Here is a 26,631-nt window from a genome sequence, read left to right as displayed (position 1 = left end):
AGTATAGAGAGGGGCTGAACCTAACTAGGCACACACGCATTCATTTCTGTCTGCTCAGTGGTTGGGATGTGACTTGCTGTTTCATATTCTTGCCTTGGTGACTTCCACACAGTGATGGACTATACCCTAGAATTGTGGGCTAAAATAAACCATTTCTCCCCTTAAGTGTGTTTTGTTAGGGTATTTATTTTATAACAGTCACGAAACGTTAACATATAACATAAGGAAATTACTCTGCAATTGATAATTCTATTTTACCTCACACAAATGATTCCTCTAGATGAGGATATATATTTTTACTTCAAACCCCCATCTTCTGTGTCTTACATGACACTTCCCACTCAATAAACAACCACAGTAACCATTTCTGGTTATGTGGAGCTGTGTTTATGTGGATTAAAGTAGCAAGGAAATGACAGACTCTGAACAATTCCAGGCCAGCCTGAAGGTCTCAATGCTTTATTTGTCATGGTGTATTATTCTTCCTTTCCTGTTGCTTGCCTTTTGGCTGTGCAGTCTTCCAGAGGTCGTCATTCATCATGAATCTTCACAGTATCCCTTACCTAGGCTGCACTGATATTTATTGGATGAATAAGTCACTCAGTGAGTAAGTGGATTGCCTGGGGTGAGAGCACCAGGGGATATGTGCTCAGCTGACCTTGAACACTGGATTGTATTTCCTGTAGAGTGATGGATAGTCCCATCCCTTTTCCTCACATGCTCTACTGCAACCAAAACCCAACATTCCTGTGGCATCCGCTCAAAATTTCCTAGGGCTGTTGAACGCCGCCACTTCTTAAATTTCTTCTCCACTGTGTTAAAACCATGCCCAGGAAGCAGAGGAGGTCTGTGTCCTCTAGAGATCTACAGCACACTTTTTCTCTAAATGAAGCACTAACTTTGATTGAAAATACAAACTCAACTTCTGTAACCTTGGCACTCATCCAATCGAGTTCTCATCCTCCACAGAAATCCCCTTCTGTGACAAGCTACAAAGGTGTAAAATGTTGGCATGGTGATGTGTTGCTACAGCTTCTAATCTTTTCTATTGTTAAGAAGCCTTTCCCCCCAAGAACACACTTTCATTATTTTATATTGACTCCCCCTTTAATAAATTTTTCCAAACTGTTCTACTTTTGTGTTTTACACTTATAAAAATGATTCAAATCTTTATTCAGTAGTACCTATGCAAACAACTTTCCATGACTATAAAAAATAAACCTACCATAATCAACATAAAAATCATGAGTTTATTTTGACTCACATTTTGAGAGGTATACTGTCTCTGGCTTATTGGCCCCACCCCTTCAGGATAATGGAAATGTAGCATGTCTGTCAAGAATAGATGTTATTTAAAGCAAAAGAGAGACAGAACAGGTCTGAGTATCCAATATCTCTTTTATGGGCATATTCCAGTGGTTCTGTGTCTTTCCTCTATACTCGGTCTTACATCTTTTACAAACTCTCAATGGTTTCAGACCAAGGACTATGTCCTTGGCACATTGCCAGGCCTCTCTGGGCATTGCTAATCCAAACAGTAGCAATGCCTTATGGAGATTTGATATGCTTCTCAACCTTTTCTCCCTGCACTCTGATGGTGTCTCAATCTCGCTGCAAATGGCACCCTAGTGTAGTACCTTCTCTGGTCAAGTTCTCTAAACATCCTTCTAAAACGATGCCATTTTTCTCGGTATGCCACACAGTTGTGTGCTTTACAAGGTAAGTTGCCAAAAGCCTTATTCCTACATGATGGAATCTGGAGACCTCTGGAAAGGAATCCCGTCATCATGATTGGGTTAGTGCCGACCATAATACAGTTTCTATGGAATAACAGAATACTTGAGGCCAACTAAATTCATTAGAAAAGAGGAATAATTTGACCCATGTTCCTGTAGGCTGGGAAGTGTAAGATCAGCCACTCACACTTTTTTAACTCATGGCAGAAAGTGGAAGATAAGCTGGGTAGTGTGAAGTAGTCAAAGACTCACGTTCAGGGTCCCACAACCATGATAACCTGTCTAACAGGGAATCTGCTCGCTTTCACCAGACTGCAACTGTGCACTAACCTTCATGACTTAAGTTTCTCCCAGGAGGATCCAAACCCATGTTTCCTTTTCCTCTGAGGTAATAACATGATTGCTATCTTGAAGTAGAAATTACCTTGACCCTGTAGCCATGGCAACTAATTGAGAAATGTGTACAGTGTTGTTCCATCTGTGATAATGGTTAGTGATCCTAAGCCTAAAACCTTTCCCTTTCTGAGCTCTCACTGTGGCTGAGCTTCAGAAGAAGGAGCGCGAGGCCAGTTCTTCTGGGGAGAGAGAGACTGAACAGGTAGCTCTGGCCTCTGAGTGCTTCTGGGACTTCTGGGAATTTTAGTAGGATTCATAATTTTTGATAAAATATTTTTTTTCTAATCTCTGCGTTTTTGCCATGTCATACAGTCTTCATTTCCACACATAGCCCTCACACCTTTAGGCAGATCATGCTCAAAGTGGAGTCTGCAGGACAAATTTCTTAGAAGGAAGACAATCCCAGAAATGTAGGCTGAGAATACAAAACAGGAGATTTAAAGGTGTGGTGTTAAACTGGCTACCTCTCCTCCAAGGAGTCAGAGAGAAGCTGCCGAACTCTCTCTCTCTCTCTCTCTCTCTCTCTCTCTCTCTCTCTCTCTCTCGCTCTCTCTCGCTCTCTCTCGCTCTCTCTCGCTCTCTGTTGTCTCTCTCTCATATAAGGTTGTATAAAGCCCACACTGCTCTCAAACTCACTATGTAACTGAGACTAGCCTTACATACCTGATCATCCTGATTCCAACTCCTGAGTGCTGGGATTACACTCATGCAAGACCATACCTGGTTACCTGGTTATGTGGTATCAGAGACTGAACACAGGGCTTTGTGCATGCTATACAGAGACCAGCTGAGCTCTGTCCCAGGGACAGAATTTATTGTTTTCACAGAGACTCTCAGTGGAGCCTCTGATCGTAGAGCACATCTTGAAAACTCATACCTCAGGACCTGGGGTCAGATGTGTGGTATTAACCTGAGCCATACTTCCATCAGGATGTTACCTGGCAGAATGGAGGGCTATGGAGCAGCTACCATAGAGGCACTCCAAGTCCGTGGAGGCCAGACTGGGCAAATACTGCAAAGTTTTGCAGAAGACACTCTAGGAGGCTAGCACATGACCATACAGGAGCTCAGAATGCAGCTCAAACAGTTCCTTCTGGCTATGCCCTCCACCTCATTGTGTGTGTGCTTGTATGTGTGTACATATTTGTATGCATGGCTATGGAGACCATAGGGAATAGGTCTCTGATTGATGGGTACTCACTAATTAGGCTAGGACGGCTGGCTAGTTGAAGCCCAGGGATCCATCTGTCCCTGCCTCAGAGTGCTAGGATTGCAAACACACCTTATCATACCCAGATTTTCAAATGAACTCTGAGGGTTGAACTCAGATCCTAATGGTTGTACTATTGCTTTACTGACTGGGCCTTATTTCCAGCCCAGATTGTGATCTTCCTGTGATTAAGAACAACCTAGGCTTTTAAGGAGCATTCATTCCCTGGGCAGGTGTTCCAAGCCAGGTGCAGGATTACAGGCTTGTTAAGAACGTGCACTACTCGTTTCTTGGCTCTTTGCAATTATGAGTTCCCCTGTAAGCACTTGATGCCCATCTGCCCCAGCTTGAGCTTAGGTTCTGAAAATGGAACACATTTCTTATGCCTTTGCCATTATCCCATGCTACCCCAAACCCCAGACACAGGGAAGACATATATTCCATCCACTCCAATGTAGCTCCTGCTTGTCACTATCACACTGCCAGACACAGGCATTCCATGCATGCCCAGTGTAGACTGTTTTCCAGGATCTCATTTCACTCCAATCAAACTCTACATGTGATGCAGTAAAAGATACAGATATGATAAAAAACAAAACAAAAAATAAACTAACAAACAAACAAACAGAAAGCAGTATTTTCTACCCTGTGATATTTAGGTCCAGATAAGAAACATGAACAAGTTACTGGAAAATCTAATGAACTGTGTTACTTAAAAGAAACTGTGTTACTCCCACGTGGAAGAGGAGACCGTGAGCTGGAAATGGAATCTAACTCTCCACCCTCCTTTCCAGATACACATTCACATCCCTCTCAGGTTTCTGACTCTCATTACTCAGGAATATGGTACTGTTTAGCTTTTACTCATCTGACTCCTGACCCAAGTCTTCAATATAGCTAATTATTATCTCATAAGGACTAACTTTTGTTTTTAAAACTTTGTTTTAGCTTTCATATTTTTCAAAGTAGAGTCAGCTTAGTTTTATCTGAGGAAAGACATGCATATACATTTAGCAAGTGGATTAATTACTCCCAATGGAGATTCTGGCTCAATTGCGCTGTGACATGTACACAATATCCCTGCCTTTCACAAGCCATCAGACGTGAATAACCACAAAGGAGGACTGGTATGCCAGTAGTTTCCAAAACAAACGAACGGAAAATGTGAACAGGCTCAACAAGAGAAATATTTTGGTTGCTTCCAGAGGAGAAGGGCACCCTGCAGTATCTTTCCACTCAAAAACCTTAGGCAAAAGTGCCCCCAAAATATGACTAAAAGGGAGTCCAGCTGAATCCTTCTGATGACAAGTTCTTGTAAACCATTTTTCTCCCCCTGTTACTTTTTTGTTAAGGTATTTTTGCCATGCAAAGTCCACCTCTGCTTTCTACTCATGTTGTTGGTGATGCAAGTTTTAGCTGCATCTTCTTAGTGACTTCTCCCCTCTCTTCTCTGTACTAAACAGCTTGGCGCTCACTATGTAAACATCCGGAGAGGAACAGAGATCTTCTCAAGAGACCTTTTTGCCTCTGTATTCCCATCAGATTCTTGAAAGTATGACCTCTAAGAACTTAGACTTCCTCAAGAGTTCCACGCCTAGGCGAAGGAAAAGGCTGCAGTCTAGTGCTGCAGAGGGGACCTGTCTTCTGTCATAAAGATTTCATGCACTTCTGACAACCTATTGTCCTACCCCAGATAGTGATATAGTAAAGATGGGCAAAATCACCCCTTGATGGAGACTCCACAGCTGTGCACATTTCTTGTTCTGTATTCAGATTTGAACGGCATATTAGGATGCTGAAGATAGACTTGAGGGTGGATCACTCAGTGGACCTCCCTGCTCCTTTCCCCCATGTGATCAATTGAATAAATCTCCTTTTTCTGCTTTTTTAAAATTTTTTATTGAGAAAAAGAAAAAAAAAGTTTCTGCCTCCCCCCAGCCTCCCATTTCCCTCCCACTCCTCCCACCCTTCTCCCCCTCCCCCTACTCCTCTCCCCCTTTCTCTCTAGTCCAAAGAGCAGTCAGGGTTCCCTGCCCTGTGGAAAGTCCAAGGTCCTCCCCCCTCCATCCATGTCTAGGAAGGTGAACATCCAAACTGGCTACGCTCCCACAAAGCCAGAACATGAAGTAGGATCAAAACCCTGTGCCATTGTCCTTGGCTTCTCATCAGCCCTCATTGTCCACCATGTTCAGAGAGTCCGGTTTTATCCCATGCTTTTTCAGTCACAGTCCAGCTGGCCTTGGTGAGCTCCAAATAGATCAGCCCCACTGTCTCAGTGGGTGGGTGCGCCCCTCGTGGTCCTGACTTCCTTGCTCATGTTTTCCCTCCTTCTGCTCCTCATTGGGACCTTGGGAGCTCAGTCCTGTGCTCCAGTGTGGGTCTCTGTCTCTAGCTTCATCCGTCACCAGATGAAGGTTCTATGGTGATATGCAAGATATCTTTTTCTGCTTTTTACTATAAATCTATGCCTTTAATTGGCCTGTTGGAGCAGTGGATGACGTTAACAATTACAGTAATGTGATATGCTAGTATGCTAGCTCTTCTCCTGGGGTTACATGTATTCTCATGAGGCAGGAAGGGAAACCTATGAAAACAACAACACAGTAGCCTACCAGTTCTTACTATGCTGGCCCCTGACCTGCTAGCCCCAGCTACATTAAGGGAAGTTGTAAAAAGAGAATACTGCAACACCGCTGTACGTGGCAGCAGAGTGTGATAGGAGACTCTTACTGGAGAAGAATAAGACATATGGGAAGTATCATTTCCCCCAGTAGCTGAGGCAGACTGGCAAGATGCAGAGATACATACCCTCAGCCATACCAACAGAAACATATGGTTCAACTTGGTATAATAAGTTGGTAATTTCTTATATGGTTAAGCACAAAAAGAAAGTATTTTCCTGATCTTTCTGTGTCAGAATAAATAATGTTTTAGTAGTTTGCTTTATGAGATACATAAATGACATGATATAAAAGCACGAAGGAGGTTCAGGAATTTTTTTTTGTAGATTATGAGGAACGGCAAAACCATCTACAAAACCAAAAGACTGAAACTGAATACCTCCATGACGATGTATGTAAAAGAGTCATTAGTAGGTCTATACTGTAGACACCAGTTTGGTGTACTTTGTTCTAACAACATTCTGTAAACGTAAGTAGAAATTTTAAATTTTAGAAACCGACCACCATCATATCGAAATTGTGGCTCTGCATAATTGTAAAAGTGATACTAGTATAATAGAAAAAAAATTTGCATAAAAGATACCCAAACTTTCAAAAGAATGTGAAGATTAAAATACATTAGTCAGGATATGTAGCATGGTGTTAACTTATTCAGATATGCTGATTCAAATAGAAAAGACAGAAAGCAAGGAATGGAAAGGAGATACAATCTGATCATATATGGGAAGGATAAAGTTACTGCAGTAAGTTCAGTGGGCTACACTCTGAGATGTTTATCTTTGATTGTCAGCCTCACAGAACCTACACTCATCTAAGAAAAGAATCTCAAAGAGAAATTGGCTACAATGGATTGCTATGAATGGGGAATGTCATAAATCAAATAATTGAAATAGAAAGACCAAGCCCTCTGTAGTGACACAGTGTCCAAGAGAAAGGTCCTTGACCTGTATAAGAGTGTAGAGCAATCAACATGAGCACAAGCTAGCAGGCATGTTTGTGTTTATTTCTCTGTTTCTAACTGTGGCTGAGGTGTGACTAGATGCTTCAGGCCCTTCGTACCTTCCCTGCAGTGATGAACTGTAAACTGGAATTATGAGCTAAAGGAAATCTTTCCCCACTTATCTTTGCTTTGTCAAGGTATTTTATCACAGCAGCAAAAATGAAACGAAGACACCCTCCTTACTCCAGTCCTTACCTTGGTAACAAGACAATAAAATCAAAGGAAAGAACCTTCCTTCAGAGAACACTCGGACAATGCCAGAGCCTGTCTTGTTAGCTCGGGGCCTTCCTGTTCTTAATGGAAAGTGAGAAGGTGAAATGAGCTGGTGGGGACACCTGCATGAGGCAGGAGTAATCAAATATTGCTGAGACTAAGGAAGATGCAAAAGGACCATGAATACAGATGAAGGACAGGGCAAAGTGACTTCCCCCATCTCTGCTCTCTGCCCAGAAAATTTAAATTGAGGCATAAAGATATTTATCATGGGAACCTTTTAAAGGTCCAATTAGCATTTACTATACACCAAGATTGCTTACTACGAAGAAATGTTAGCAAGAAAGAAGCCTGTAAAAGCTGACAAGAAAAGGTCGCATAATCCAAACAGGATGAAATGGTATATGCTCAACAATTAGCCCTGGTGATGTGAAGAAGTGATCTTGATTGTCTTTAAAAGGAAAACAAGTTAAAGACAGTTAATCCTTTAAACCGGTTTTCTTTACAATCTCTGCAATTTGTTAGATTGAATGAAACTTCTAAAAAGTCAGCGAGCAAGTTTTTGAAACCGAAAGTCACTGTACTGGAGTCAGAGCTCTAATGCGTTTTGACAGCCTCATTGGAAATTAGGACTGGAATGATCTCACCAAGAAGTAAAGGCCCAATTGAAATTTATTCACACCACCCTGACATCTCTCTCAGAATCCCCAGCTCCTGCTCTGAATAATTTGTTTGGCTATGTTTCCTAAATGTGGTATTTGAATAAATCTGACTGGTGATTTGCATTTTGTCTTTCTTTGCCAGAAGGGGGTGGGATGAAAGAAGACAAAGAGGAGAGGCAATGTGGCTCTCGGGGTAACTGGGAAATCACCAGGAAGCCATTTGACCATAATGCCTGTCAAAACTGTGGAATTTACCCTGCTTTGTGTCAACAATTCATTCGGCTGGGGATGCACTCCCAGGCACTCCTAAGATTGTGCGGGGCTTTACAATTGCCGTGTAAAGCTTCTTTCTCCACATGTTGCTTCATCTTTGGTTTCTTTTCTGTTCTGTGGCAGGTGTAAGAATGGAAAGACACTGTTGCATGACCACAGATTGCACTAGATTCAAATTGTGCAGCTATACTGCTGCCTATTGGGGAAGACTGAATGTGTGGACTCTGTAATATAGTTAGAGGCACCTTCCGACACTGTACTTCTCTCTGATTTCCGAATGCTGATCAGCCAACTTTTCTTTCTCTTCGATGACTGGATCCAAAAGTTTCCTTTGGAAGTTTCACAATCCTTCTCAGTCAGGCAGGTCATCACCGTAGGACAAGGAGACAAGGGAGACAAGGGGATAAAGAGAGCAAATACAGCATAGAAATCTTACAGGGCATTTATTATATTATTTTATGTGTTCATGTCGTCTATGTGTAGATATCAGGATGTCAGGGTACCTGGACTATAATCACAGGTGTATACTGGCATATCTCCGTTTAGCACAGGTCCTAGGGATTTGATCTCAGGGCTTCTTCCCACTGAGCCATCTCCCTAATCCTGAATATTACTTTTGGATTTGTTCACATTCTATCAGCTGCTGCTTGGTGAACCACTGCCTTACCTCCTAAATGACACATGCTGATTTATTTGACTGCGCTTTTTTGTCTCTGGCTTTGCTTTATTGGATGACACTTTGGCTTTGCTTAGGTTTACCAAGCATTGTGTTTTATCTTTCGCTAAACAATGTGTGATTTCCTCCCATGTAGGAATGAAAAGTAGCCTTGCCTTCAAGCTCTAAGTAATTCCAGATTTTCAGATGCTCAAGGTATATTGGAGTTGAATAGCTTTGTTATACTACAATTTGAATACAAGCCATATTTCGTACATTTATAATACCCAATTGTTAGTTCCGTTTTGTGCTTTTTCTAATCATTTAATAAAACTAGAATAAAGAGCATAAAACTGGAGAGAAATAAGTGATGTAATGCAATGCTAGAATCACCAGCACAGCTCCTGGCACAATGGCATAGATCTCTATAGATACAGTGACCCAATATTGAACCTACCCTTACTCAACAGAAATGAGAAGATGGATACTAAACATGAAGACTATTTCCTGGATGCAGGGGACCAGCAACACATGAGTTTTTCCTACCATCTTTATAATATTTCTCTGAGAATGTTTAATCCGTAACACTGAGCACTAGCTGGGAATAGTGTGCGTGTGTGTGTGTGTGTATGTGTGTGTGTGTGCCTGTGTATGTGTACATGTGATTTGATGTGAATTACTTCTCTCACGATAATAATTTTTTCATAATAAATACCACATTGGCATACATATAACTATAACAGAAAATAGAAAGTTTTCAGAATAATGGTAGAATTGTAAAGTATTTACTACATCAGAGACAAGGAGAAGCCCCATGGGAATTAAGACTGTTGAGCAGGGATGATGGAGACTTAGACTTATACAGGAACAAAGATCTAAGCAGGGAGGACATCCCAGCAGTACTGTGGACACTGTGCACAACTTCTAGACTTTAGTTTCTCGATTTCTAAAATGCCCAGAAACAGCAAAGATGTGACAGAGACTGATGTGACTTCTCCCTGGAGTCCTTTCTAGATGACTAAATAGCTGTTTTCCTCACTTGCCTGGATAATTGAGAACTGCTTAATAAGGGAGCCAGTATTTGACGTGTGTGTTAAGAATAATTACAGTTAACTAAATATGTGGAACTAGCAATTAAATTAGTAAACATTTATATAGATCACACATTATGCTAGAATTTCATACAGTTTTAACTGTTCTAAGCAGTATGCACGCATTCTATGGTTAATGTGTTTAATGCATTATTTTGATTAATATTAACATTAATTATTACCATTTGCATTAAATGTTTTGCAGTTACAAACATTCATTTATATACTCACACTTGTGCATGTGTGTGTCTAGGTGTTTGTGTATGTGTGGATCTGTGTGTGTGCATGTATGTGTTTGTATATATACATTTGTGTCAGTGGGTTTGTCTATATGTATATGTGTGTGCATGTGTTTGTGGTCCTAATATTACAGGGCACACTAACATTTGCTTCTAGTCCTCAAGTAAAAAAGAAAATTAAAACAGAAGTCTATTTAGCAAAGTTAAGCAAAACAAATACTAAAAAGAGAGATTGGAGTGGGTTGCCTCAATGTAGGTAGCAATTTAGTGGGTTCTGTGTTATGGATTTTAAAGACATTAGTATGAATATTTATGAGGCATGTAGCATATCCATGTGATAAGGTGGTCCTTTTCCACCCCAGCCTCCTGAAACCATGGTGGACTAAATCTTCCTTTTCCGGCTGTTCTTCCCATGATCCTAGTAAAAGGGGAGGGTTACCAAACTCATGGCTGAGCAAGACATGAGGAACAAGCCAGTAAGCAGCGTTCATCCTTGGACTCTGCTTCAGTTCTTAAGTTCCTGTTTCGATTTGTCTTCATGACAAACTGTAAACTGTAAACTGAAATAAACCCATTGCGCCACAAGTTGCTTTGGATCAGTGTTTTATCATAGCAAGGAATGACAAAGAGAACACCTAGAATTCCTGTATTTAAGAGCTGGAGACAGATTCTGTGACTCTCAGGATAGCCAATATAGTGGCCTCAGTGGATTCTTGAGAAACCATGTTATAACAAATGAAGTGGAAAGTGATTGAAGCAAACAATCCAGCACCGTTTCCTGGCTGCTACAGGCACTAAGCACGCACACACACGGGCATGTGTATGGGTGCACACATGGACACATGCATGCGCACACAAGCACCATGTGTGCACACACATGTATGTGTGCATATACACCTCCGAATAGAAAGAGGAAGAGAAGAAATAGGTTGTCACCTATAATAGTCAAGGACTCTGGCACTCAGAACACCTTTGAGCTGCCAGCAAAATTTCTTAATTGAAAAATAATGCCGTGTGTTGAATTATCACTAAGAATTGTGTGAAAAATCACTGTTCAAGTTTGAGAAAGATGTGAAGTGTGGACAGAACGCAAGTGTTTCTTACCCTCACTGTGGTATGGTGTGAACACATCTCTACAGTGTTAATCCTCTGCATTGCTTCTGCAGCCTCCTGATTCCCCTGGTGTTTGTGGAGAGCAACAGCCTACAGCTTGATTAATGCCACTGGAGGAAGCACTGTTGCAAGCAATTGGAAAAGTCTGATCAATTCTCAGTTCTAGGGCATCTTCTTGGTCTTGCTTTTGCTGTTGTTTTTATTCTTTTTAAATTTTTAATATTCTATAACTTCGTTTTAAGTTACAAATGAAATTCAGGATATAGTAAGCAATAATTTCCCCCAAAATTGTTAATTTAAAAATAGCTTGCTATTTTAAAACCAATGTCAGATTCTTATTTTCAGTTTTATGCTACTCTAAATAAATAGCTGCCTGTGGATGCTCCAAGTAGCCATGGGAATGGAACAAAAAAACCTTACACTTTCTTAGCTGAGTAAATACACTATAGTTTTATGGATGGATTCCGAACATCAGATAATTTGCCAACAACAGCAGCAACCAGTAGAGGCCATTTGGCATATACTTGTAAGTGATATCACAGTCCTGGGCATTTTGCTTCAATTTATGTAAACTCTAGACTACATGTCAGTCAAATGTAAGAATAAAGAATCCTGCTTTTGCGGCTGAACAGAAGTTAATGCAGGACATCAGGGAGTCTTTTGAGTCTTAGGGCATTTTGAATTTGCATTGTTGAAGGTCCTTAGGTATTTTAGAATATAGGAACAGGCTCCCAGATAGCCCATGTTGACCTCAAATTCATTATATAGACAAGAATGACTTTGATTTTCTTATCCCCCTCTGCCCATCTCCTGAGTGAATGCCAGTGCTCTAGATGCATGCCACCGTGCCTTTTTCCATTGCTGGGGATAAAACCCAGGGATTCATGCAAACAGTCTACCATCTGAGATACATCGTCAACCTTCACGTGTAGAGAAAAATGTCCGATATTGCCTTAATACAAGAAGCCATGGACATTCTTTGCCATCAAGTATGCATAGTGGGGCTCTTTGTGCTTAGATTTCAGTGTACATTGGCCATTTTAAAGATCTGTCGTCTTAATCACTGTAGACTGGGTAGACCAAAATAATCCAGAAATTTATTTCTCATGTGTTTGAAGTCAGGAAGAACCAGACCAATTTGTCAATGCAATATCTGGTGAGGACCTACTACCTGATGTGCAGATAGCTTTCCTCTCCTGTGTCCTAGTATGGTGGAGGAAGGAAGAGAAAAAGATGGATGACAGCAGAGGAAACAAGAGAGGAAGATATCACCCCTTTTCATTTTGAAAGACACCAATAACAGATTTGTGGGCACCAGTGTCTGGGCCCATGTAGGTACAACAAACTAGCAGTGATTAAAAGTGGAGTAAGTAGATTCTTTAGAGCCGGGTGGTGGTGGCGCAAGCTTTTAATCCCAGCACTAGGGAGGCAGAGGCAGGCGGATCTCTGTGAGTTCAAATCCAGCCTTGTCTACAAAGGGAGTTCCAGGACAGGCTCCAAAGCTACAGAGAAACCCTGTCTCGAAAAACCAAAAGAAAAAAAGAAAAAAAAAAGTAGATTTTTTTTTTTTTAGTGTGGCCACATATCGGGGTCAAAGACCTTGCTACTTCTCAAACTAAGGGGTCTTCTATTTACAATTAAATAGAAATCAAGAGGTAAAATGAAGTCCTGGTCCAAGTGTGGTCTTGCGCATTGCATTGCTAGTTCTGCTCAAGTCCTTTCAGCACTGTGTGACTTGTTTCCCTATGGGAAACAAGCTCCTCCTCCAGCTGGCACCAGGCCTTTTCCTCCCCTCACAGTGAGCATCTGAGGGAACTCTAATTTCTTGGGGTGCAGCGTTTCAGCAGACAGCTACTGTCTTATTGTGAGGAGTCTATGAGTTCCTACTTCTATGAAGAGACAATGTAACAACAGCAATTCTTCTAAAGGAAACAGATTTCATTTGGTAGCTCCCATTTCCAGAGGCTCAGAGCATTATCATTATGGTGGGACATGGTGGTGTGCAGACAGACATTATACTGGAAAAATAGCTGAGAGTTCTTGCAGACAACAAGAAGTGCTCTAAAACTCTGGGCAATATCTTGAACATATATGAGACCTCAAAGCTTGTCTCCACAGTGACACACTTCCTCCAAGGAGATCACACCTACTTTAGCAGGGCTACTGTTCCTAATATTGCCACTCCCTTTGTGACTATTTTCTTTTAAATCACCACAGTGACAAAATTAATCCTAGCACAAGAGGTGAACTTTCAAAAACTAATTTACTTCCCAAAGCTTATCTAATACCAAGACACTGGGTGCTAGGGTTTCAATACATAAACTTTTAGATACACAGTAACATCCATGTCCACCTTTCCCAGAACTATATTTTGATTCCAGGAATTAAATGTAGTAGTATTTGATATAATAATTTCCGTCATCTTTCTCTTCTTCCTTGTCCTCATCCTTCTCTTCCTTTTCCTCCTCTTTTTGAGGTAGGGGGTTTAGAGCAATCTAGTCTCAAGGTCAGTCTCTATCCCAGACTGCTCAGGAATTTTAAAGTCTCCAGCCTTGGTCCCTCCAATGCTAGACTCTTATCAGGTTCTAGAACTCTTATCAAGTTTACATAGCTCATTCCACCAGGAGTCTAACTCTACTCAATAGACGAGATAACACAGATTGCAAAGGATTCTGAGAGACAATATGGAGATCCTGAAGTTGTACATAAGAAAACAGTCATGGGTAATTTCCAATGGTACTCCCTTTCAAAGTCCAGTGACTTCGTACTTCATTATGACATCAACAATCTGTGACATTTCACAGGAAGTTTCTAGCAAAAGAAAGGTACATGAAATGTAGAGTCATTTGTAGACTGGTAAAACAGCAACAGTTCTTCACATGTATATCTTAACATGTATTCAAAAGAAATAGCTCTGTGATACCAGCTACAGACCAAAGAACTGCATTTCTTTCAGCATTTAGAAAGACCCTCTATTTCCCCTATTTCTCTTCCTCCACCACCGCTGCCCTCTGCCATTACTTTCTCTTTTTCTCTGTGAATCTCTCTCTCTCTCTCTCTCTCTCTCTCTCTCTCTCTCTCTCTCTCTCTTCCTCCCCCCCTCTCCCCATGTGTGTTTTGGCCATATGTTTATGAATTCACATGCGTAAGTACAGGTATGCTTACATCACAGGAAGTCTACCAGAGATGAGCAATCAGACACTGTTTATAGCCAAAATGCAAGCCTTTATTCCAGATGACTGTGACTAAACTCAGGTATTTGGGACCTAAGGGTAGCCCCAAGCATTTAGAGAAAGATGCTTTTAAAGGCAAAATAAGCAAATAAACAAACAAACAAAAACAAAAAGACATATCCTGGTCTCTCTCTCTCTACAGCTGCGTTGTGGTAGGCAGGGTGTTCACAGATTTCACAAGCAAGCAGTTCTGTTAAGAAGTTGGGAAAATTTAGCTGCGGCATTTTGACCTCAGATTTCTAGAACTGAGTGGGGTAATTTTCTGCTGGATTCTCCATCGAGGAGATCAGATTATCCTTAACCTTGAAATTGCCTCAGCAAGAATACAAGATGGTGGAACTTCTGCCCCATCTTGTCCTGTTACACAAGAGGAGTCCAGAGGTGGATATCACTCGTTTCTCACTGAAAATGTATATCACTACTTCAACTAGACTGGCTGGCTAGCAAACCCTGGAGATCCTCTGATCTCTGTCCCCAGCATTGGAATAGAAGTGCACCTGGATTCTAAGGATGGAATGCAGGTCCTCAGGCTCGCACAGAAAGCATTCCTGCACCAGCTGTCTTCCCAGTACTACAGGTGATCTTTTCAACTGTCAAAAGTATGTTGCCAGGTATTTAATTTGGCTTCCATTCACTCAGGGCCAAACCTCAAAATTGCAGCAAACAGCTGTCAATTTATCAGCAGAGTTGATATCAGAAATTACTTCCTTTGGCATGCAAATGTTCCTTGACTCTTTTTCTCTTTTCTTTTATTTCTTTCTTCCATTGTATTCCAAAAAACTCTTTCAAAACTGCAAATCCTGTTTGTTTGTTTGTTTGTAATTTCTCTATGGGGGAAATCACTGCTTGAAAAACTCATAATTTTACAGATCCTTGGGCCCAATAAAGTTAAGTTAACACTGGAATGAAAATGAGAGCAGGAGCGAGGAGATCATGATCAGCTTGATCTGTCCCATAGAGTACTAAAGGCTGACACCAAACTTCATGGCCTCTTGTGGGAGCCAAATCTCAGGACAGTGAAAGGAAAAAGACATGTGTTATCAGCTTTTATGCTACATTTCCAGGAGACTGCTATCTCCCCCCAAAATTCTCACTCATGGAAGTTAAGTGATCTTTGAAGGAAACTGCTTTCTTGACCAACAAGTTGGGACTTATCTACTGAAACAGACACTGATAGCTGGGCAAGAACCAAAAAAAAAAAAAAAAAAAAAAAAAACCTCTGGAAGGAAATACTATAAAATATAGTGAAAGTAACTTTCTGGTCATCCTTTGGTCCTCATGAAACCAGCAGCAGGCATGCATTTCCCCTGGTTAATTGCAAGTAAAAGACGATGAAAGCACACTACAGTCACATATATATAGTCATATATGGAGGAGTTAGCAAGCTGATCATTACCATCAGGAAGAAACACAATAGTTGCTAGATGGTAAACACCTGAGATGCCATCAAGGAAGAAACAACAAGTACTACCCACCAATACCTTGAGATTCTCTTCTCACCCTCTTGATAGGCAGCTATCATGGAGATGTGACTCTTCCATGCTGACAGCTTATTTGCTCCTCTACAGCACTCTAGTTGGAGAATGGAGAGCCCTGTGGTCAGCAGTGGGGGTGGAAGAATCTCCAAGTTGCATTGACATTCCAGTGGCTCTTACTACTGAATCAACATTAAGAGTGTGTCTTAGAACTCCTATTCCTTGATTTATCATTGAAAGTCATGAGCAAGATTTGAAGCACCACATACCTATTGGGTATTCTAGTTTGGGGCTGAGGCAGAAGGATTGGAAGTCTAAGGCCAACCTGGGCTATATAAGACTGCCTCCAAATGCTAGCAAAAGATTTAAAATTATGTAAATGAATTCTCACATTATGACAATATGTTCACATTTTTAGAGAACACTAATTCTGTAAGGTGCTCCGTGAGAAAGTAGTTATGCCCAAATCCACAAAGTCCTTGCAAAAGCCAATAAGGAAACCAAGTCCCATGGGGGCTGGAGAGATGGCTCAGTGGTTAAGAGCATTGCCTGCTCTTCCAAAGGTCCTGAGTTCAATTCCCAGCAACCACATGGTGGCTCACAACCATCTGTAAAGAGGTCTGGCGCCCTCTTCAGGCCTTCAGGCATACAGACAAAATATTGTATACATAATAAATAAATATAAATTTTTTTAAAAAAAACAAAAACAAAGAGCTTTTATTTTAATCTAGTATGCAGACTCGTTTTCTCTGCATATCCAACGTATTGGAATAATTGGAGCTCAATTAGAATTGGGTTTTTATAGTAGTAAAGGTGGGGGTGAGGCGTCTCTGAGGTTTAGGACCCCTGATTGACTGACATTGACTGACATTTGTCTAGGGGTGTCCTGGTAAGGTGGGCTGGCAGATGATCCTATCTACAGTGGTTGGAATGTTAGGCATTTCCCTTGAATGGTGTGTTCTTAGGTGGGGGTCAGATAACTCAGCTTGTGGTTCCTCTTGCAGCCAGGAATTGCCTTAGGGTAAACTACTGAGACTCAGACCTCTTATTAAATTTACTGAGGGACGAGTTCTACTCTTGCAGGCGATAATGGTTGGAAATAAATAACTTCCTTTGGGTGACCTGATCCTACTTAACTTATCATGGCTGGCCCCCACATTTCCCCCTTTACAAGCAGATGAGAGGACCCAATCTTGGGTTCTGCTTGCCCCTGGTTTTTAAGGAGGCATGGAACTACTTAAATTAATTGACAACTCTGGACCTAGTGTATTAACAGTCACTATAGGTAGTTATCTTGTCTCCCATGCTAGGGAGTTTTTTCTTGTCTGAGCCTTTCAACCTATTTTGGGCAGGGGGCATGGGATGACATATTCCTTTCTGCAACTACTTCAAGCTGACATCAAGGCATTGTTATCCCGGCCCAAGCAGGTTGAAAGGCTAGCCCAAAGTGGGCGGGGGCATTTAGGCTAGGTGCACTCCTCAGACTTCGTTGAAGGAACCAGGAGAGTTCCTATTAGCTGGACTGGTTCACATCAGCTTTCTTGAAGTCCAAGGCTTGTCACTGTTATGGTTTTGGTCCCTTTAAGAGACAAGCCACACCCATTCCCCTCCCCACCCGCTGAGGCAGGCTGATCTTCAGCTTCCGGCCTGAGCTCGCTCTCTTTTCCATCTTCCTCTCTTCCCCACTTCTCTGTTTCCCCCCCTTCTCTGTCTCTTTCTCCTCCTCTCTCTCTCTCTCTCTCTCTCTCTCTCTCTCTCTCTCTCTCTCTCTCTCTCTCTCCTCCCCCCTCTCTGTCCCCCACTTTACCATTCCTCCTTCCATAAACCCCTGAATAAACATTCAACCTCACCCTGCCTGTCGAGTCTATCCATGTTTCTGTCTTCTGCCCGCCCGCCATGTGTCTCCCTGCCTGGAACCAGCCATTGCTCGGGGACCAGCAGCCGTCTCTGCCTGGGGCCCACTGCCTGCTGCCACCAGGCCTGCCACCACCGCTCGGGCCGCTGCTCTGGGACCGGCAGCCATTTCTGCTGCCTACTGCCGCGGGGATCTTGGAGCATTTTTAAAAAAGAACAACAGCCACCATTTAGAGCAGGTTGTAGCCAGCAACTGATGCTTAGATGCATCTGCCAGCCAAGTGGAAGCTTATTGAGATAAGTTTAAACCACGAACAGAAGTTAAAATTTATTTACATTTTGTAGAAAAAGAACAGAAAACAGGCATCTGTAAACAGAAGGAATAGACTCATTCCTTTGGGTCTTAGCTAAAAACTAAACGCCTTTAAGTTTACATTTAAATGGCAACCAGAATAGATTTAAAATCTTAAACTTGTGACCCACATAGAAAGTAATTATTGTTGTATTAGCTTATTAGAATTACCATAAAGAGGGGAAGAAATTAGAAACATATTTTATATCTTAACCTGTATTTATATCTTAAGTCATTTTTTTAGACCCTCAAGCTTATGAAATTTTATATTCTCAGACCTTAAAACATTTTTTAATGCATTAACAAGCTGGCTTTGTGGAAGAATCTGGAACCTTTTTGTTGTTAAACTGGCATTATCTCTGCCTTAGCCATTAATACTATCAGAGCTCTCAGAAGAATAAATAAAGTATATCTGAGTACAGAACTAACAGTTTTTAAATCTATTAAAAATGTCAGGGACAAGAGTCCATATACAGTTAGTCATACCCAGGTCTCCACAGCATTGGGGGCGGAAATACCCAGAACAGCAGTCTTACTGTTCAAGTGAGGTCCATAAAGTGAACTTTTTGTTTTCTGTAGAAGAGGGACATGGAAAAGACTGACCTTATTTTGTCTAGGCAAAAGTGGTGCAATCAATTCTCCAAGGTCCTGCAGTTTGTCCACAGTCTGGACTGGGTCCTGGAAGCCAGTGTTGTACTGGAGGTCATCCTGCCTGGTGGTCAGCGTCATCGTAATCCAGGTGGTGACCTCATAGAATCTTATAATCTTCTTTGGAGACCTTGGGTTACTGCTAGGATCCCAGAGTCTCTGTCTAATGTAATAAGCTTTTAAATTATTATTCTAAATGCCATATTCTGTAGATCTCTGAAGTATAAGGGCTGCCTAGGTATGTCTGATTAGAAAAACTTTGTTTTTTTACTACTTGTTTTAAACTTGACTTTGAAAACATATCCAGGGAACTAAATAAGGCTTATTTCTGTAACTAATCATATCAATAATTTAAGGATGACTGACCAACTTGTAATTTTTAACAGTCTATAATAAGTTAGCAGCTTTTACAAGACTAAAACTCCATACTCTGTAATGATTTTGAATTAAAGCTAATAAAGAAACTAAATTAGTCATTCTGAGGGTAAACAGAGAACAAGTTTATATCTAGTTGTTAATGCTGTCTCCTGCAAAGGCAAGGAACAGGTCCCAAAGTGAAATGAGAACAGGAGGGCATTTAAGAACTAGCATTGCCCTAGGGTAACCAAGAGGACCAGTTGAACAAGTTTTCATCCAGCTTTTCTGTGAGTGTCCTGTTTTCTATTATTAACAAAGCTATTGATTTTCTAATTACCCTGGAGTGATGGACACAGAAACAACTTGTTATTTTACAAGACCAGACACAAACCTCTTAGTATCAATATAAAAATTTATTACTCAGTTTATACAAATAGCTTAAGCCCAATAAAGTTATCAAAGACAAGGAGGCTACAGCTGCAGTTCGTCTATGTTGTGAATCTTAATTTAAACATCTGACATGCAGGTGGTCCTAGACTGTCCCTGTACACCAACCTCCACAGTAGCAGCTCAGAATCTTACACATCCCGAGTGTCATTCGGCAGGTATTCATTGTGATGCTAAGAAATCCTGCAGCTTTCAGTGTGATGGCAGGAAGATACACAATAACTGATAGATGGTAAATACTAGATGGAGATAGCGGACAGATAGATTTAAAATCTTATATATACACACATTCATATCTAATACACTTCATTTGCCACGTGGCAACAAGAGGAGCATATGGTTAATCTTCTGCATGCAGTTAGCAGGAACATTCAGGAGCCACTGTAAGGCACACAAGCATACAAGCAGGATCACATCCCTTGAGCCATTGCCAGTGAATTAGTTAACAAGCTTAGCCATGCTTATATCTTGGTTTTCATTACCCCCTTTGCTCTGGGGTCTTACCTTAGACACATAAGTGAGCTCCCTCTTATCTCTCCGCCTAGTCCTTACAGAAATCTCTAGATTTAAGAATAGAAGGCCTAGCCCTGCTGTCAACTTTGATACGGTAGCTTTCTACTGAGTAGGGAGGAAAGCTTTCTATTTGTTTCTCATAAGGGCAAAGACATTGTCTTTCCTTAGTTGACTGTGCAAAGCCTGATTTTGCTAAGCGAGTGTTTCAGTCTTCCCAAGTGTGCAGCATGCATATTGGTATTGCACTTGCAGTGTAGAGATGGAAACATAAACATAAGACATGCTTGTCAACAATCACTTTATCACCTCATATCCTCCACACAACTGGAGCTGTAAAAGCTCACCAGCAATGGAAGGTTTTGGCATTCACAATTTTAATACCAATGTGCCTTTAACTTTTATGAATAACTACTTGTCTGAATCATCCAAATTAATGGGCAAAAACCCATATATCTGTTTGGCCCTTGGTTGATGTTGTGGTTTGAATACAAAACATTCCACCATAAGCTATGCCTTTGAACACTTGATTCCCAGCTGGCGGTATTGTTTGAGAATGTTGTGGGACCTTCAGGAGATGGAGCTTCACTGGAGGAAGTGGATTATTGACTGGGGGTGAGCTTGGAGGCTCTATAGTTCTTATCATGTTCCTGTTCATTCTCTGCTTTCTAACTCTGTATGCAATGTGTCTCTCTGTAGCTGCTGCCATGTATAAAGGGCATGATACCTTTCTAACTCTGCATAGAAACGAATGCTTTCTCCCTTAAGTTGCTCTGGCATTGTGTCAGGAATAAAGTGAATGAAATAACCAGCACTGTTGCCAGACATGGTTTATTTATATTGTAGCAACAGTTGAACCACACACTAACACAAGTTATCATGAGGAAGCTAATCCATTGCTTGTACAGCTGACAAGATTATTATTGGTATGAAAAATAGTTGGAGTTACTTACTAAAGAAGTTTCCTTACAAATCAAAAGTTATTGCATTATCAGGGACAAGGTGATTTGAGGCATCATCCACTTCTACTTCAATATCACCTTGTTAATAAACCTTTTTTGATGTTTACAACTTTGAATGTCCAAAGAACTTTACTTAAATTTAAGTTATTGATAGAAGATAGTAAAAATAAATTCTAGGGAATCATGATGGTTCATAAAGCTACATAAATGATAAGGAAATAGGGTAATGAATAATCACTTTTACTTTTTATTTGTGTGTGCACACATGTGTACTTGTGTGTGCACAGGTTTGCAAATAGCACATAGAAGTCAGAGGTTCACATAAGATGTTTTTCTCAACTGCTTTTTATCTTTTAAATTCTATCTATCTATCTATCTATCTATCTATCTATCTATCTATCTATCTATCTATCATCTATCTATCTATCATCTATCTATCTATCATCTATCTACTTATGTGTACCTGTGTCCAGGTGTATCTACCACAGCACATACGTGGAGTCAGAACCTTCAGTAGTCAGCTACCTCTTGTTAACTTTTAGTATCTAGGGATTAAACTCATGCCTCTAAGACTGAGTATAAGTCTCTGTCCACTGAACCATCTCTACGCCTTATTTTTGGAGACAGAACCTGGAGTCTGCTACTGTCCTATTTAGTTAGGCTACTGTCCAATGAGCTTCAAGGATTCTTTCACCACCTGCCCAGTTCTGTGATTACACATTTGCCCTTTTGTGCTTACCTTTTTACATAGGTTCAAGATATTGAACTCTGGTTCTCATGCTTCTATGTGGATGAGTTTCCCAACTGCCCCATCTCCTACCTCTTATGTGTGGGTCACTTTCCTGACTGCCCCATCTCCTAGCCCCTTGGATGTGAATCAGTTTCCCGACTGCCCCATCTCCTGTCCCTAGGACTAGCAATCTTAATAAGGAGAGTTAGGGGAGGAATCTAGAAGCTCCATTGTCTTGGGGTCCACATACCGAGTAATGGCTTGTTTTTTGTGTGTGTGTGTGTTGTTGTCTAGGTCTCCATGTTATTCTTCAAATGGCACCTCTAGTAGATGAAGGAATAAATTAAATAATTACACTCAACCTTTTTTGGGTAGGGTGTAATTCCCATTAAGTTTATAGCTTCTTGTCACTGGGAACATAAAGGGACCTGTATTAAATTAAGATGGAGTTCTAGACGGTGTATCTGCAAACATTGCATCTGATAAGATTTGCATGGAGAATAACTTCAATGCAGATAAATTAACAACAAAGTCTCCAATACTAGGACTTCTGTTTTTATTTTGTTTTCTCTTATGACTGGGAGGGTTGTCTATCAGATGAGGTCACAAAACTGAAGAAGAAAAGAAAGCTGTCCAGGTGGTCTTTTACCATGCAAGATCATGAGTGTCAGAAGCTGGGCCAGGGATGTGTAGTACTAAGAAAATGCTAAACTCCCTGGAGAGGTTTCTAATGAGAGAGACACTGGAGTTAGCATGCATGCCATATGTGGGGTAGTCCCTTATCTGAACAGTCAGGGGTGGGTGCTTCCTAGAAGTAAAAGATGGGCATGAATTCCTGATTGTCCTAATTTGGTCCCATCAGCATAGGTATCATTAACCCACCTATGAACACAAGCATAATACCCAGCTAGCTGTCTACACATCCTTCAGAAATTTGCATCCTGATAAGTCTACTCCACATTATAAATGTGTGCAACAAATGACACCTAGCTCAGCAACCATGTGCCAGCAGTTTACGTTCGTGGCTGGCGGCAGTGTCAACTCACTCATACTGTTCAGCAAACCAGAAGAGAGGACCACACAGCTCATCACCACTGGATGTGCAGATTCTACCTAATCAGTATCACTTTTACATCATCTGCAAGTTGAATCATATTAACTTGTACCCATTTCAGTTAAGACATATCATTTCCTGAAATTCTTGTATTCTTCCTTTTATGGAGGCCAAAACCAGAAAAAGGAGGCAGGATGCTATGGGGTGTGTGTGACAAAACTTTTCCTGGGGAGATGTAACAGAAGTCTGTTTACTTTAGACAGGCAACTGATGACAGACAAAAGTACAGATACCACCAATTCAACTTGGTAAACTAATGGGTTTTATTGGGATGACTTACAGAAGAATAGAGGAGGAGTTGTTTACAAGACCATAAATGACTCACCATCAAGGCCCAGCTCCATGGGTGACAGCTCAAAGTACTGGGAGGCTGCAGCCCACCACACCGCACAAGCTGCAGGCAGCTCAGCATATTGGAAAGTGTCCTCTCCAGGGTCCTCAGCTGGCCTACAGTTTTTCAGCAGCTTGGCTGCCTTCTGCTGTCTTCCAGCCAGCTGCTCTGGTCGGAGTGTCTTCTCTGAAGCTTGGCTCTGCTTTTCTGAACATGAATTTTGGGTGTTATTGCTAACTTCACAGGGAGGGGCCTAGTGAACAAAGTTACTCTGGTCAGGTCCAGGGACTTCCTGGAGCTATTTTTTGAGTTTCTTCCTGTTTGAGGAGCTTCCTGCAGAATAGAATGCTTCAATCCCAGAGGAACTGTTATGTAACAGAGAAATATAACATGGGTCAAACATCTCTTTCCACTATCCACCAAGTTACAACTACATTTCTTCAGGACCCTCAGATAGGGAGAGGTCTTTTAGAATAAACTTGTGACTGGCCTGTAAAATAAGAGATTATGTTTCTGTTTATTTAAAATGACAAAGCACACATTTATCATGAATTAAAAGAAAGCTAGAATTTAGAGGAGAATCCAATGTTTTGATTTTTCTTCCCTTTTATCTCCTAAAATGCAATGTTTTACAATCCTCCTCAGTCACCGGGAGTGGCCAACACCTCGCTTCAGCCAAACTTCTTCCTTTCCATTATCTGAGTGCCTGATGGAAATCCACTTTATCACACGCCACAGAAGAGCAGTTGTGAACGCGCAAGCTGGAGTGCATTTATGCATATCAGCTTTAACTCTGTGGTTTGCATGCTAATCACCTCATACCTTATTAAAGGTATCTTAGCAAATAAAAGACAATGCCTTTGTGAATAGCTCTGAGCTTCCAGGATTTATTTTCCTCTAGTTTGCCCTCTCAGAGAGACAGGCCTTAGGATAGTATTTAGAGATGCTGGTTTTTAAATATTTGCATGGGGATAACAGGTATTAATAAGTCCCTACTTTAGAAAACACAATATACTTTCAAACAATGGTAATTTCACAAGTATGTCCTTTAGGAATCTTTCTTTGTCTCTGTTTATACCTGTCTCTCACTCCTGTCTCTCTCTCTCTCTACATCTCAAAATCTAATTTCTTAGTGTTTACTTTGGCCATTAGGAAGGAATCAGATCTCTATTGGTTGCTGTAACTGTCACTGCACATGAGTAGGTGGACTCTCTATAGTTTACTGAAGCTGAGAAGGATAATCCTGACTCTGAAACACTGACCTCTGAGTGTTGTTAGCTCACAGGCTGTCAATGGGACAGAGACAACTTGGCATGTTCAATGGGAACATTTGTTCAGCATAAACACACAGATACCAAATAGCCTGCTTTAAAAGGTTTAACTGATGAGTTTTCTTATGGATATTTTGTTTTCTTCTTCCTTTCCTCCTTCCATCCTTCCCCCCCCCCCCTCTCTCTCTCTCTCTCTCTCTCTCTCTCTCTCTCTCTCTCTCTCTCGATGAGATTTAAGCCTTTGTGTTCCATCAGCAGAAAAGAAATATAAGTCTAAAATAATCAGTCATGCAGATAAAGGTTATGAGACATAACTCAAGTAGACTACACAGGACTTGTGCTATGTTTTCTGTATGTGTGTAAGTGTGTGTATATGTGTGTGCATGTGCACACATGCATGCACATCTTCACATATGAAGCATATGTGTGTGTGTGTGTGGTATATGTGTACATATGTATTCACATGAGTTTGTCTATGCAAATGCACAGAGTCTGGATGAGATGTTCATGTGTTCGCGTTTTTGTCATTCTGTGCCTTTGTCCTTTGAGTTCTTGCTGAACTCCAAGCTTTTGGGTTTGAGCTAGAATTAGCAAGTCCCAGCAACACTACTCTCTCTTCCCCCTTTAGTGCTGGATTGCAGGTGTGAATGGATCCATGCCAAACTCATCATATGGATACTGGAATCCAAACTATGTTATTTACACTTGTACAGACAATATTTATTTTTAATAAGATATATTTTTAGTTTTGAACTTAAAATATATTTATATCACTTCCTCCTTTTATTTCCTCCCTCCAACCCATCACATGTACTACCCCATTTCTTTCTCAAATTTGTATCCTCTTTTTCTATAAATTGGTCATATGTATTATATATCATATGGATATTATATAAAATATACATATTGTGTACATATTTTTGTGTACTTACGTGTGTGTGTTTATATAAAACATATTCAATAGCCTAGAAATAACTGATTTTAGGACTTACATGTTATAGTGGATAACCAGTGGCCTGTGCTTCCTTTTCTAGGACTGAAGAATCAGGAACTCCCCCCCCTTCCTATTAACACATCTATGGGTGCTATGCTTGTTTGCATCTTATTTAGGAAGCCATATGGTTGAGAGTTCATGGTGTAGCTTTCCTGACATTCATAGGTGACTTAATCTTATAGGAAACTTGCTGTTCCTATAGCTCTTAACAATCTTTCCTGTATCACTTCCACAATGTTCTCTCAGCCTTTGGTGCTGGAGTTACATTGTACATGTATCTGTTGGGACTGGGCAACTTTTCAGTTGTGTTTTTCTGTAATGGCTTCTCTATCTGTTTCAAGAAAAATTTGCCTTGATGAGGAGTGAGGTTTTCACTTACCTGTGTAAAGATAACTAACTATTCAGAATCTAGTTAGACATTATTCTGGCTTATAGGATGAGGGAGGTCACTGTTCTTCTTGGCCACCAGGCTAGCTTAGACCCAAAATAATCACACAGAAACCATGTGAATTAAATCACTGCTTGGTGCATTAGCTCTAGCTTCTTATTGGCTAACACTTACATATTAATTTAACCCATTTCTATTAATCAGTATATCACCACAATGTTGTGGCTTACCAGCAACGTTTCAGCAAGTCTATCTCAGGCAGCTCCATGCCTTCTCTCTTCTTTCTGCCTTCTTCCTCCCAGAATTCAGTTTTATTTTCCCCACCTAGCTCTGTTCTATCCTATCATGGGCTCAAAGCAGTTCTTTATTCATTAACCAATAAAAGCAACACATAGACAGAAGGACCTCCCAATGCTTAGTAAGGTGGTGATTTTGTGTTTTTTCTCAGATTCCTGTCCACACTAGCCCTGGGTACGCAGAAAGCATGCTTAACCACTAACTGTCTCTTCAGAACATGGAATTTTTTTTTTCAAATAAACAGCAATCACAAATGAACAGAAAAGTAAACTACATATGTAATTAAACTGTTTTGGTTCTTTCCTGTAAAACCCATTGACTGCATAGCTAGGGAGTGGAAACTACTAAAACAAGTATGAGTCTTGGGATCAGAGAATTGGAAGTCTTGGAGCTGAAAAT

The 26,631-nt window shown here is 40.8% G+C and overlaps 1 protein-coding gene across 2 annotated transcripts in view; it reads left to right on the top strand.

Moving 5' to 3' along the window:
* Cntnap5 (contactin associated protein family member 5) overlaps positions 1-26,631 on the top strand; it is a 964,156-nt gene that overhangs the window by 371,593 nt on the left and 565,932 nt on the right. The window lies entirely within an intron of this gene.

This window comes from Microtus pennsylvanicus, chromosome 10 (genome assembly GCF_037038515.1).
Source record: "Microtus pennsylvanicus isolate mMicPen1 chromosome 10, mMicPen1.hap1, whole genome shotgun sequence".
Lineage (NCBI taxonomy): Eukaryota > Metazoa > Chordata > Mammalia > Rodentia > Cricetidae > Microtus > Microtus pennsylvanicus.
Note: the sequence above shows the minus strand (reverse complement) of the source record. Positions and strands in the feature narration are given on the sequence as shown.